Raw genomic sequence first — 14,041 nt, forward strand, 5'->3', positions numbered from 1 at the left:
CGGGACTTAAGTCCCCAGACACACGGTTGCTGTCAACCGTGGAACTCCGAGGGAGTCACCCAGGAAGCTCTGCAAAGTTCCGTGCCGGGCCCTACCCCAGACTTTCTGATTTAATTCTTGTGGAGTGAGGCCCAGCATTGGATAAGACTTCACACGTGATTCCAAAGTGTCAGTGAAGAGTTGAAAATCAAAGTCGTAAGGAAATTGACCTTGAAGTTGTTTCATAGGGCAGTGCCACCAAAGAGCTAGCCGATAAAAATGGAACTTATTGCACCAGGGTCAAACTGGGCTCTCAAGTTGCCCTTTCCTGCTTTTTAAAAAGGAAAATAATGAAAGGATGTTCATTGTCGATGAATATTTGTTCTCAGCCGCTCTAATTTAAATGCCTCTTATTTTCCTGTCCCCCCACCTGATGCATTTTCAAGCCACTGTGTTCTCTTTTTCCATTATTTGTTACATCCCGTTCTCACTTGACCTAATGGTATCGATTTTAGTTATACTTTCCCTTATCTTATTTTTGCTACTAATTTGCTTCTCCATTCTACTAAATGCTGAGTCATTCCCTCTCCTATTTCTCTTCTCTCTTGTCTTCATTCTTTTTAAGCCTCTGTGTAATTTAATGAAAGGAACAGCCAATAAGAGATCAGAAAAAGAAAACAACAACAAAAAACGAGTGTTACATTCACCTTCTCTCTGTCTCTCTTCATTTCCTGAATAGGTTACTGTAGTGCTGCTTTTATTTAAGACCCTTTAGAAATATTGTTATTAATCTATAATAAACCCACCAGGAAGGAAGTAGTAGGATTTCCGAAGTTACAGTATTTCTCTTACTGTGGTTGCAAAATCTATTTTTAGTGTCCTGATCTTTGCTTAGCAAAATGAAGTAGAGTGGTTGTTTTTAACCAGTTTAAAGTAAAAAAATATTGATGTAAAGATAATCGAATAGAAAAAATAATAATAATAAAACAAGAATCAGAGAACCAAAATGAAGAAAGGGAAATGTAATCATTAAATATAATGCTTAATCAGAGCAAAAGCACTGCAAGGAAGACGTCTTCAGCCACTCTAATTTAAATGCCCTTTATTTAATTATACTCAACATTTTTACATGGATTGGTATTTGAAATTTGTAGAAGCTGAAATCAGTGATCTCTGATAGCGTTAACTGGGAAGTTATCCTGAAGGTGGCAGGCTGCTCCAAGATTTCTATCTTTGATATTTTTAAGGGCTTGTGATTCAGGGCTTTTTAGCCACGGTATTTCTATTTCTATGGGTGCTAAGAAATTTTAATCTGCTTCATTATATCTACGTGCTTTAATCATGGTAGAAATTCGACTCACTGCCTGTTAAAATATTTTAAAAGTGAAAATCTTATTTTCATAGAAATTCCACCGAACTTCGGGCAGCATGAAAAAGTAATGTTAGAAGTTACTATCGGGGCAGTAAGGATTACAATATGAAATAATTCTTTGAATTCACACATTCCAATAGAGCTTGGATTCAACATTGAAAGAGCTTCCAGCATGTGTCAGCTGCTTTGCCTGATACTGGCCCAGTGCTGCTCAGACCCTCAAATTGCAAAACAGAAGGCAGATGCAGTCCATCAGAAACTCACAATTGGCTGTCATCCTTTGGGAATCATGGAAATAAAACCTGAACCATAAGTGCATAATTCCAGCTCTTCTTGTCAAAACATATAAGTTAACAGGAACTCTAAACTTAAGAACTCCTGTTGGGCTTATGTTAAGGATTGAAGTCAGATCCCCAAGGAAAGTATAACTAGGATGCTGCTTAGAATGAAGCTTCCATCTGAGTGGAGTATTATGATGCATGTGTATGGCTGAATATCTTAAGATACTAATAAAATAAACCCAGGGTCTTGACAACACACTAGAATGTAAATTCTGAGGACAGAACTTTTGTCTGTTTTGTTCACTGCTGTATCCAACGCATTTAACAGAGCTAGTAAACAGTAGGTACTAAACAAAATATCAAATAAAGGTCAAATGAACTGAAAGACAAGTAGGATCCCTGAGCTGGCGTCCAGACTCTGGGCAAGCTCTCTCTGCCTGAATACTAGCCCTGCTTCCAGAAGTGAGTCCTTATGCAAGTAACTTAATGTGGTTGAACACACTTTGCTCATCTTAAAATTGGGATAATAGTAATCACCTAAGAGGTTTTACACAGAATAAAAATATCTAGTACAATGTCTAGCACAATGCCCAGTCTAGTACAATGTCCAGTACAAATGTCTCATACCAATGTCTAGTACAATGCCCAGCTCAGAATCTGATGTTCAATATTTGCATTGTTTTTCATTTTTCAGAGCAGAAGGGAGCAGTTTGGAAAAGGACACATTTTCTGAAGCTCTGGTGAATAGATGAATGAAAGTGATAAAAAAACAATTTGAGATTACAGTAAGACTCATGTTCTTCAATAATTTAATTTTTAAAAAGTAAGTATGCTAAATTTGATTTTTATTTGCTGGTTAGCGTGCTCAGCACACATGGTGGCATTGTTGGATTTCTTAAGGTTGGAATATGGGTGGGAATCATTAGCTCTGGGGCATAAAATGCCACCTGCCTGTGTCTGGCATTGGCCACAGAAATAGTCCCCACTTTGTATCCCTCTGCCCTCATGTCTTTCTCTCTGCCTAGACTTTTACCATTGGGCACTCCTTCTTTTGAACACAATTCAACAGCATTCTGCGTTCTCCAAAGGATTTCAGTAGCTAAACCCAGATGACAGTTGGCTCAAAGGGCCCAGGACAGCCCTCAGAGGTTTCATCAATCGAATCTCAACCACTAGGGAGGAGCACCACAGATTTATGGAGGAATGACTTATTCTGGCAGAGGTTCTGGTGTTCAGGCAGAGAGAACCTCTCCAGGGCCTGGATTCCAGATTAGGAACCAGAGAATTTGTAGGAGTCCAAATGAGGTAATTTACAAGGTCCCCAAGCTTGGCCAGTTTCATAGTGATGCCGTGTTGTGGGTCTGTAAAACCTAGAATACTGGGAGTGGGGGATAGTGCCCCAAACACAAAACCAAAACAAACTAGGCTTTGTGCAGATCCGGTATTCATATTGGGGAACACTGGGTCTCAGGTTAGAGATTAGAATGATCAACCAGCAATTATGCCCAGATGCCTGCTTTGTGGTTACTGCACTTATGACTTTTGTCATTGTATTCATTTCCCATTGCTGCTAGCAAATTACTGCAAATGGCTTAAAACAATTTATTATCTTACAGTTCTGGAGGTCAGGAGTCCAAAATAAGTTTTTAAAGGATAAAATCAAGGTGTCAGCAGAGATATATTCCTCCTGGATGCTCTGGAGGAGAATCTTTTTCCTTACCCCCTCCTTTTTTTTTTTTTTCTCATGGGGAAGAGGTTCTTCTAGAGACTTCCCTCATTTCTTGGCAGCCAGCAGTTGCATCACTTCATTGTCACATCTCCTTCTCTGTGACTTTCCTACTTCCCTCTTTCCATTGTAACACCCTTATGATTACATTGGACCTACGTGGATAATCCAGGATAATCTCTCCATCTCAAGATCCTTGATTTAGTCACATTTGTAAAGTGCATTTTTGCTACGTAAGGTAGCATTAGAAGGTTTAGGGATTAAGAGACAGAGATTTTTGGAAGGCTGTTTTGTTGACTACAGTCATCAACTTTAGATGATGGTTTGCTGCACAGATCATCCCATCACCCAGGTATTAAGCCCAGTATCCATTAGCTCTTCTGCCTGATTCACTCCCTCCTCCCACCCTCCGACCTCCAACAGGCTCCAGTGTTTGTTATTCCCCCTCCATGTGTATATGAGTTCTCATCATTTAGCTCCCACTTATAAGTGAGAACATGTGGTATTTGGTTTTCTGTTCCTGTGTTAGTTTGCTGAGGATAATGGCCTCCAGCTCCATCCATGTCCCTGCAAAGGACATGATCTTGTTCCTTTTTATGGCTGCATAGTATTCCGTGGTGTATGTGTTCCACATTTTCTTTATCCAGTCTATCATTGATGGACAGTTAGGTTGATTCCATGTCTTTGCTATTGTGAATAGTGATGCAATGAACATACACATGCATATGTCTTTTTATTAATAATAGAACAATTTATATTCCTTTGAGTATATACCCAGTAATGGGATTTCAGGCTTGAATGGTATTTCTGCCTCTAGGTTTCTGGGGAATCGCCACACTATCTTCCACAATGGTTGAACTAATTTACACTCCCACCAACAGTGTAAAAGTGTTCTTTTTTCTCCCCAACCTTGCCAGCATCTGTTGTTTTTCTGACATTTTAAGAATAGCCATTCTGGCCGGGCGCGGTGGCTCAAGCCTGTGGTCCCAGCGCTTTGGGAGGCCGAGATGGGCGGATCGCGAGGTCAAGAGATCGAGACCATCCTGGCTAACATGGTGAAACCCCGTCTCTACTAAAAAATACAAAAAAAAACTAGCCGGGCGAGGTGGCGGGCGCCTGTAGTCCCAGCTACTCGGGAGGCTGAGGCAGGAGAATGGCGTGAACCCGGGAGGCGGAGCTTGCAGTGAGCTGAGATCCGGCCACTGCACTCCAGCCCAGGTGACAGAGCGAGACTCCGTCTCAAAAAAAAAAAAAAAAAAGAATAGCCATTCTGACTGGTGTGGGATGGTATCTCATTGTGGTTTTGATTTGCATTTCTCTAAGGATCAGTGATATTGAGCTTTTTTTCATATGTTTGTTGGCTGCATGTATGTTTTATTTTGAGAAGTGTCTGGGCATGTCCTTTGGCTATTTTATAAGGGGATTGTTTATTTCTTGTAAATTTATTTATAGATGTTGGATATTGGACCTTTGTCAGATGCATGGATTACAAAAATTCTCTCCCATTCTGTAGGTTGTCTGTTTACTCTGTTGATAGTTTCTTTTGTGTGCAGAGCTCTTTAGTTTAATTAGATTCAATTTGTCAATTTTTGTTTTTGTTGCAATTGCTTTTGGTGTCTTTGTCATGAAATCTTTACCATGCCTATGTCCTGAATGGTGTTGCCTAGGTTTTCTTCTAGGGTTTTCATAGTTTTGGGTTTTACATTTCAGTCTTTAATCCATCTTGAGTTGATTTTTGTATATGGTGTAAGGAAGGGGTCCAGTTTTAATTTTCTGCATATTCTAGCCAGTTCTCCCAGCAATATTTATTAAATAGGGAATCCTTTTCCCCATTGCTTGTTTTTGTCAGGTTTGTCAGAGATCAAATGATCATAGGTGTATGGTCTTATTTCTGGGTTCTCTATTCTGTCCCATTGGCCTATGTCTCTGTTCTTGGACCAGTACATGCTGTTTTGGTTACTGTAGCCCTGTAGTATAGTTTGAAGTCGGGTAGCATGTTGCCTCCAGCTTTGTTCTTTCCATTTAGATAAATAAAACAATGTATTTAAAGGACTGAAGGTAAAGCAGAAATCAATTACATAGAAAACAAACAACAACAACAACAAAAAGTTGGTTCTTTGAGAATGTAAAATCTGACAAATTCAAGTGAAAATAAAAGAACAAATAAAATATATGAAGAATTTTTTGGAAAGAATGTGATCATAAATATAAAGAAATTTTTTAAAATTGAAAGAAAATATATATAAACTTATATACAATTATAATACTTAGTCTCATTCCCTTGTGTGACATGCTTCTAGCAAATACAAATATAACACAATAGAATAGAAACGAATAGAATAAGGCATAGATACAGAATAGAATAGATTATGGTCACTCTCATGATTACTTTACATTGTATAAGGCTTCACCTTAGGAGATAAGGGTGAGGGATTCTCCTGTTGGCTTTGAAGAAGCAAGCTGCCATGTTGTTAGAGGGTCTTTGAGAGAACCTGCAAGGAAGCCACATGGCAAGAACTTCAGGACTTTTGGGAGGTAAGAGGAGGCCCCATGTGACAGCCCACACGAAACAGATATCTCAATCCTACCAGCATAAGAAACTTAATTTTGCTAATGGCCTAGTAAGTCTGGAAGAGTACCCCTGAGCTCCAGAAATTAAGGCAGTTCAGTCAATCCTATGTAATCATTTCAGTGGATTCCCAGTACAGATTTGGTTAAATTCAACACCCATTACTAATAATACATTTAGCTAGCATGGAATAGAAGAAAACTGCCTTTACTTTACAAAGGGTACAATTCAGAAAATTATGGCAAGTATTGTATTGATGGGCTAACAAAGAACAAGAAAAGAAAATAAGAATTATAAATGTTATGTTATTTGTTCCTTTGCAAAATCAGTACTTCTGTCTGCCTAGAAAATTAGAGAGAATCAGGCAAAGACTATTAGATCTAATAAATAAATTTAATAGGTAGCTGAATAGCTAGCTATCCTACCCATCAGTTAGAAAACATAATGGCCAAGGCCCAGGGCAATGGCTCACCCTGTAATCCTAGCACTTTTGGGAGCCTGAGGCAGGCAGATTACCTGAGGTCAGGAGTTCAAGACCAGCCTGGCCAACACGGTAAAACCGCATCTCTACTACAAATACAAAAATTATCGAAGCATGATGGTGCACATTGGTAATCCCAGCTGCTTGGGAGGCTGAGGCACGAGAATAGCTTGAACCCAGGAGGCGGAGGTTACAGTGAGCTGATATCAGGCCACTGTACTCTAGCCTGGGAAACAGCAAGACTTTGCCCCCCTCCCCGAAAGAAAATATAATGGTCAGAAAGTTTCATGGATGATGACCACAAAAATTATTATGCATCTCGAAATAAACTTAGAACTATGTGTAAAACTCAAACTTAGTAAACCACAAAAATTATGAAAGAACATAAAGAAACACATATGGCTAGACATAGCAGGTTCCTTGATGCAAAGTCTGAATAGTGTAAAAATGTCAATTGTTCAAAAAAAATCAATTAATTTGATACACTTCAATTTCAATTAAAATTGTAATCGCATTTTTAATGAAGCTCGATCACTGATAAAGTTCATCCAGAAAAGAAAATATGAAAAAATAGCCAATAGATTTTAGAAAAACAGCAGTTAGTTAGGACTTACCCTATATCAGAATGTGATACAAAACTTTATGGTATGGTATTGATACCGGAATAGGCAAATAAGCCAGTAAATATAATAGTGACAAGACAGATGTAATTATGTACAGGACAACATTTAAAATCACTCTGTGATGTAAGGATATAATTCCTTCCCCATAAACAACTGAATTTCCAACATCATTTATCTGTTTGCCTTTTCCCCTTGCTCTCCATTCCCATTTATAATGATTCCCTGTCTTCTTTCTTCGCTCCAGCTTTCCCTGCTGCATCAGTTTCCTTTCATAGTGTATCTGTCCCTCCATGTCCCCATGGACTTGCTTTATATGGAAGTAAGGAACACCTCATCATAGCGGTTTTGGTTTGATTCCAATGAGATCTTTTTTTTTCCATCCATAGCAATTTAATGAATATAACAGTTGTCCGCCTTGGCCCCAGCTACAGAAGGTACTCTTGAGAATTTGGCATAGGGAGAAAAAATAAAGTGGAAAGCTGAAAAGAACAAGCAAATACTCAAGCAATCATTTTCATTTCAAAGATTATGAAAGATTATGAAAACAAAGAATATAGAACAGGGAATTCCAGAAGGACCCCAGAAAATATGTGAAAAGCAAGTTGTCACCAGGGCATTTTACCTTAACTGGTAAACCCAACTCAGTAATTCCAGAGTAGGGTCTGTGTTTGTTCTCTCCATGTGTCTGTTCCTTTCTCCCTTTGTAACTGTCTCTGATTCTTTTCTTAGCAGCCATGGTGTAACATAATGATTACTAACAGGCTTGGCATCAGACAAACCTGCATCTGAATCTGGGTTCTATCACTTCCTGACTGCATAATTTTGTGGTAAGCTCTTTAAATTTTCTGATATTCAGTTTCTTTATCTGTAAAATGGAAATATAACAAAACTACTTATTTCATAGGGTTGTTGTGAGATATGATCCATTTGAAAGCATAAAGCTTGTCATACAGTAAACATTCAAAAACTATTAGCTATTATTCTTTTATGTAACAAAATACTAATATAATAGGAAATATTTTAATAATTATAGCTTAAGTTTGATTGACACTTTATGGCTTAGAAGTTAGTATCTTCAGATTCCTTATTTCATTAATACATTATTGCAATACTCTGTAGTATTATACCCGACTACATATGTTTAAGAAAACCATTTAGCTGCCTGAGGCTATTTGTAAAATGGTGAAGGATACTCTGGGAAGTATATGAGGTGTCCTTGTTCATAGGCTTTTTGGGTTAGTTTCTTATTGTCAGTCCATGACCTTGTGGGCACAGCTCTGCCTTTTCATTCCGGTAGTCCCACCTTTTGTTGGCTTCTGTCTCCATTGTCTCTAGAAATTGTACACCGTCACCCCTAAGCATCAGTGCACACAACCCTCTGCTGAGTTTCATTTCTGTTGGATGTGACACTGTTAGGTAAGGCAGGGAGGCAGGTGTGGTAGACAGAAGTCTATGAACCCCAATGGCCCTAAACAGGGAACCCAGTTAAGCCTGCTTTGAACTTCTAACCTACAGAACCATAGAATAATAAGTAGATATTGTTTCAAGCCTCTAAGTTTGTAGTGATTCGTTGTGAAGCAATAGAAAATGAATACAGCAAGTAGTGTGAGAATAAGGTTGGGGATTAAGAGGGTGGTGGAATGAAGAGGGATGGGTAAAGAGATCGGGAGAATGGGATGTAGCTATTATAGAAGTCATTGCAGGTCAGGTGGAAGTAAAGGTCTTAAAATGATGGGACAGAGTCTGGTTTTTATTTTCTATGAGTGAAGGCCCCTTGAGTGGAAATTAGAGAGTCATAGGTCTCTCTTAGAAAGATGATTGACAGCTACATAAAGGATGATTTAGAAGAAAAAGAGACACTAGGTAAGATACTGTTATTCTCATCCATGTGGGAGTTTAAATTTTTTGGTCCAATTTTCTTAGGGATTCTATTTGATAAGAGGTCTTTGTAGTGGCACTGCTTAGATATGACTTCCACTTGAGTTGGACAGATAGACAGCAACAGTAACCTAAATAGTGGGACTTGAGATTCAGAGGCTGAATAAGTATAGTCATTTATTTTAATATTCTTATTCCACTCTTGGTGTAATTAATCATTTTTAGAGCTTTTGATTCCATAGAAGCTCAGGATGTACGGATGCAATCTTGTTCACTTAGAGGTTCCCAACCCACAACCATGGGTACAGTAGCTCTTATACGTCCAGAGAAGGCTTCCAGAGAAGTCTTCAGAGAAGGCTAAAAATATGAGGTCTGTCTACAGCTCTCAGCAGTGTGATCTAGTAAAAGAGTATGTGAAGTTCCCATTTTTATCAAAAAGATAATTCATGTACCTAGCTAGCTGCCTTTTGATAAGCAGTTTTAATATATTTACTGTAAGAAATTGTAAGTATTTATGTAAGTCGGAGAGAATCTTGTTATTTAGCAGTGTAGCTTTGTTAGAAATCTAATGGTAGTCTTTCTAAAAAATAACTTTTGATTATGAAAATTTCAAACACATTTAAATGGGTAGAGTTTAGTACAACAAATCTCCATGTACTCTTCATCCAATATCTGTAATTACCAATTTATGGCAAATCTAATTTCTTCTATATACTTTCCCATTTTCTACCTCCCTAGTCATTATTTTTAAAATATCCTTCTTTTAGTGATAAATATTATTATTCTAAGGACATCTTACCAAAGACAAGGACTGCTCTTTTAAAACGTAACCCACAAAATAACATTAGCCTTGTTCAAAGAGCTGTGAATGAGAAAAAGGTACAGATTTTTGGATGGGTTCACACTCAGAAATTTTTTTATTTGTTTTCAGTGAATTTGAGCAATAAAGCCATAATGTAAATGCTAAACACTTTATGTATAGGAAGCTCTTGAAACTGTATTTGACCCTATTCAGCACACTGCCTGTGGGCTTCCCTTTCACCAGTTTCTCACCCCTAAAAGGCCACATTGTTTGCTGCTCATCAGAAGAGTGACTCTGTGATCTTAGGATGCCAAAACTTAACTCGCCCAGCTCATTTCTGCATCAATTCCTGCTAAAAGGTCATTTTTGTTTTAACTGGCTGGTTGAGTCAGATAAGTGACATATGATTCATGTGTATAACAGCTTCCCATCCCTGCTCCCTGGCCAGCCCCTACCTCCACCCCTGAAATCAAAGATTTGCTTAGCGCTCAAGATGTACAGCTAATATCTCTTCTTTGTATGTGAATGACTAATTAATTCTCCATCTTCTAACTCAGAGACCAATAGAACGGACCAAAGATACATGGACTCATAAATAGTGGACACCTGGGGGAAACAGTTCTAGGCCAAGAAACTACAAAGTCTCTGAGGCAGAAGCGTGCTTGACATTGTACTCATGTGCACTGGTGTGCCTTCCATAACAACTAAACCAGAAAACCCCAAAAGGATCACAGGGCAGAAAACCTACCAATGGTAGAGTTGTGTATCTGAGACTCAGAAAATATACTCCTTAGTAGTGTACAAGGGAAATAGGAGGAAATATCAAGATGAGTGAAAGGTTTCTTATGTCATGGTAGCCCAGGGTACGAAAGTACAAGCTGATGTTAACATCAAGAAATATTCCTGGAAAAGAAGTATATCAAAACCTTGCCACACACAGAGGTGTTCAAGAATAAATGTATACTTATAATGATAAAACTGGGCTCGCCTAATGATTTGGCAGGATTCATTTGTGAGGCACATAAAAAAATGTCACATGAATGTTATTAACAGGGTTCTGCCACATGCACACCCCTCTGCATTTATAGTAGTGAATCAGAACGCTTGGAGTCATACATCATCCTACACTTCTGGATATTCCCATCCACTAGATTCTTACCAAAAAGCAAGACCAAAAGAGAAAAAGACCAAAGTTTCTTCCTCTATCTCACTTAAAACATGGTAATAATAAATTGGGCCATGGAGTTGATCACTTTGAATTATAGGATGCTAATTAGAACTTAGACATCATCTGGGATAATCAGCTCATTTTTCAATGAACAACTGTCCACTGTCCGCACCCCCCTCCCTTTACTGCCCTATCCTCTCGCCACTGTCCTGCCCCCTCCCCTTCACCAGTTTCTGGTGCTGACTCTAACATGCCTCCTGCTTGCTCCTAGCCAGCTCTCCCGGGATGCATTCTGCTGCACAAGAAGACCAAAGCTTCATACTTGTGCCTATTTGAATTCTAGCGTTTGGGGATATGCTTTGTTCTTTTGTTGAAACCAGGAGAAACTGAATGAACACTGCAGCAAAAAAAGAACGTCCATTTCAAGGGTACAGAGACCTTAATAAGGAAGTCCTGACCTTTTACAAGGGCAGCTCCAGGGATCTAAGCAGCAAAAGGGCTAAGATGCTACCATTCAAGCACTGAAGACCAGCTGACTTCTGCTGCTGGATTTTTTTTCTGCTCCAGATTTAAATTATCAGACAAGAGGGATACCAATTGACCTGCATTGGGTCAAGTACCCATCCTTTGGTAGGGATAGAGAATTCGGCATCCCTATCAGAACCTCATGGAAGTGAGGATGGTAAAGATAGACAGAAAAAAGATAGAAGATAGAAGAGAAAAACACTTCTGTCAACTCCTAAAATTAACTGCTCTGTTCTGGAATTTTGCATGTGTGTCACGAAGGCTTATTTTTGGACCTTCTTTCTGTCTTGGGACCCAGTTTTTAGACTCAACAATCTTGTGTGATTGGTCTTGATTTTGGTTCTGGACTACGCTTTGCAACCCTGCTTATCCCACAGTTTTAGAAAGAGCAAATCTACTGCTACTCTGCTCACACTGTTGCGGGTTACTCTTTAGCAAAGGCAGTCAAAGGCAGTCCCATCTCTTAGCTCCATAATGGACGAGCTGAGCAGAAACAGACTCAGCAGACATAGGGGTAACTTTGCCTAAGATGCCTAAGATGCTACAGATGGCTACAGGCAGGTTCAGGACTAGAACTCAGGTATACTGATTTCCCATACGTTGCTCTTTCTTTCTGTAGTAATTATTTCCTGTCCAGCATTTGAGAGCTAACCAGAAAAGGAGAATATAGTTATTGCCAGAACATCAGCACATTCAGAAGAGTTAGAAAGTGTGTGCCTTTTTGTGTGCAGGGATTGTGATTTGAACACATTAAAAATTAGAATGTCAGCAGTGATGTCCTGCTGGTATTGTAAAAAATCTTAAGAAGACAGATGGTAGTTTTGAAATAGAAGATTTAAAGAACTTTGTACTTTGCACTTTTCCATACATGTGACAGGTGGGAAAGGAGAAGTGGCAGGAGGAAGACTGTCATGTGTTCAGAGACAAGGTTTGCACAGCTAGCTTTGGAGTTGAGCCAGGTTACTGGACTGCAGCTCTATTGTGAGATGTCACTTTCTCTAGACCCATAACAATGCCTTTCACTTTGGGAGTGGGTGATGTAGCTGGCTCCCACATTTACCATTGACTGCTCCACTATCTGCAACGCACCCTATTGTGGAATCTCCTTTATTTGGAACCAGGGAGTGGCACAGGGAAGTCCCACATATGACCTCCCTGTTTTTAATAACCCCGTCCCCAGGGAAAAAGAATGAGAAACATTCCAACAGAAGATAAAGCAAAAAAAGAAAAAAAAATAGACAAAATTTACCTCTCTCTGTGGCTATGTCAGAGAGGACGCACAAAGGGAAAGATGTGTTTACGTGATGGAGGAAAGAAGGGCTTGCTCCCTTGTTTATGAGAGAAAATAGTATCTGCAGCATTGTGTATGAGCACTCTAATTTGTGTTTATTATTTTTACATTTTCAGTCTTCCCAACTACATTGTAAGAACCTGTGGAGCAGTATCCTTATCACTTGCCTCCACATATCTACAGCACTTCATATGATGATTGGCAAACTGTATATGCTTAATTGTACTTAATTTGCAAACTGTACATGCCTGTTGCTGAGAATAAAATACAAGTTTAAAATTTTTGTTGATTTTTAAAATCAGTTGTATCTTATTTTTATTTTTATTTTTTTTTTTGAGACAGAGTCTCGCTCTGTCGCCCAGGCTGGAGTGCAGTGGCCGGATCTCGGCTCACTGCAAGCTCCGCCTCCCGGGTTTACGCCATTCTCCTGCCTCAGCCTCCCGAGTAGCTGGGACTACAGGCGCCCGCCACCTCGCCGGGCTAGTTTTTTGTATTTTTTAGTAGAGACGGGGTTTCACCGTGTTAGCCAGGATGGTCTCGATCTCCTGACCTCGTGATCCGCCCGTGTCGGCCTCCCAAAGCGCTGGTATTACAGCCTTGAGCCACCGCGCCCGGCCAATCAGTTGTATCTTAATGGAAGTTACTGAGTTACTCCTCAATTTCTGTTGCATTTCCACACATAATCCCTTAAGCCTTTTAGGTAAATCCTCAGTATTAATAAGAATATGATTTAAATCTGGATTACCATGAGGCAATTAGATTTGGCATGCAGTTTGTTGATAAAATCAGAGAATCATAAAACTAGAAGAAGCACAAGCTTTGACCCTCAAGGGAGTATTTTCCAGGATAATTAATTGCCAATTTTATTTTAAATACCATTATTTACCAAAGTTATAGTTATATTCAGTATATATGGTAAATTCTATGTGAAGATGTATTGTAAAATGAATATAGTTAATTGTGTAAATAACATAATACATATCTATATTTTAAGTATCTTTTTAAAACTGTGCAACTAGTGCTTTGATATTCTGAATTAGTTTTCTAGTGTTGCTGTAACAAAGTACCACAAACTGGGGGGTTTAAACAACAGTGAGAGAATAAACTCACAGTTCTGGAGGCTGGGAGTTCAAGATCCGGCTGCCAGGATGGCACAGTTCTGGAGTGGGCCCTCTTCGGAGTTGCTAACTGCAAATTCTCTTTGTATCTTCCACTTTCCTGAGAGAAAATCTTGACGTCTCTTGTGTAGAAAAAGAACTCTGTGCACATACAGGTTACTGCATCCTGCACTACACTCAGTCCTGCAGCCTGACGCATTCCACTTCCTGAGGGACCTAGAACCAACT

At 39.1% G+C, this 14,041-nt stretch overlaps 1 protein-coding gene across 1 annotated transcript in view; it reads left to right on the forward strand.

Annotated features, from left to right (window-relative positions):
- The first annotated feature begins 34 nt into the window (after positions 1-34).
- Positions 35-14,041, forward strand: part of KLHL32 (kelch like family member 32) — a 241,582-nt gene continuing 227,575 nt past the window's right edge. The window contains exons 1-2 of the mRNA XM_025384114.1: positions 35-2,094; positions 2,327-2,417. The gene's annotated coding sequence lies outside the window, so the exon portion shown is untranslated. The remainder of the gene's footprint in view (positions 2,095-2,326; positions 2,418-14,041) is intronic.

This window comes from Theropithecus gelada, chromosome 4, assembly GCF_003255815.1.
Source record: "Theropithecus gelada isolate Dixy chromosome 4, Tgel_1.0, whole genome shotgun sequence".
Lineage (NCBI taxonomy): Eukaryota > Metazoa > Chordata > Mammalia > Primates > Cercopithecidae > Theropithecus > Theropithecus gelada.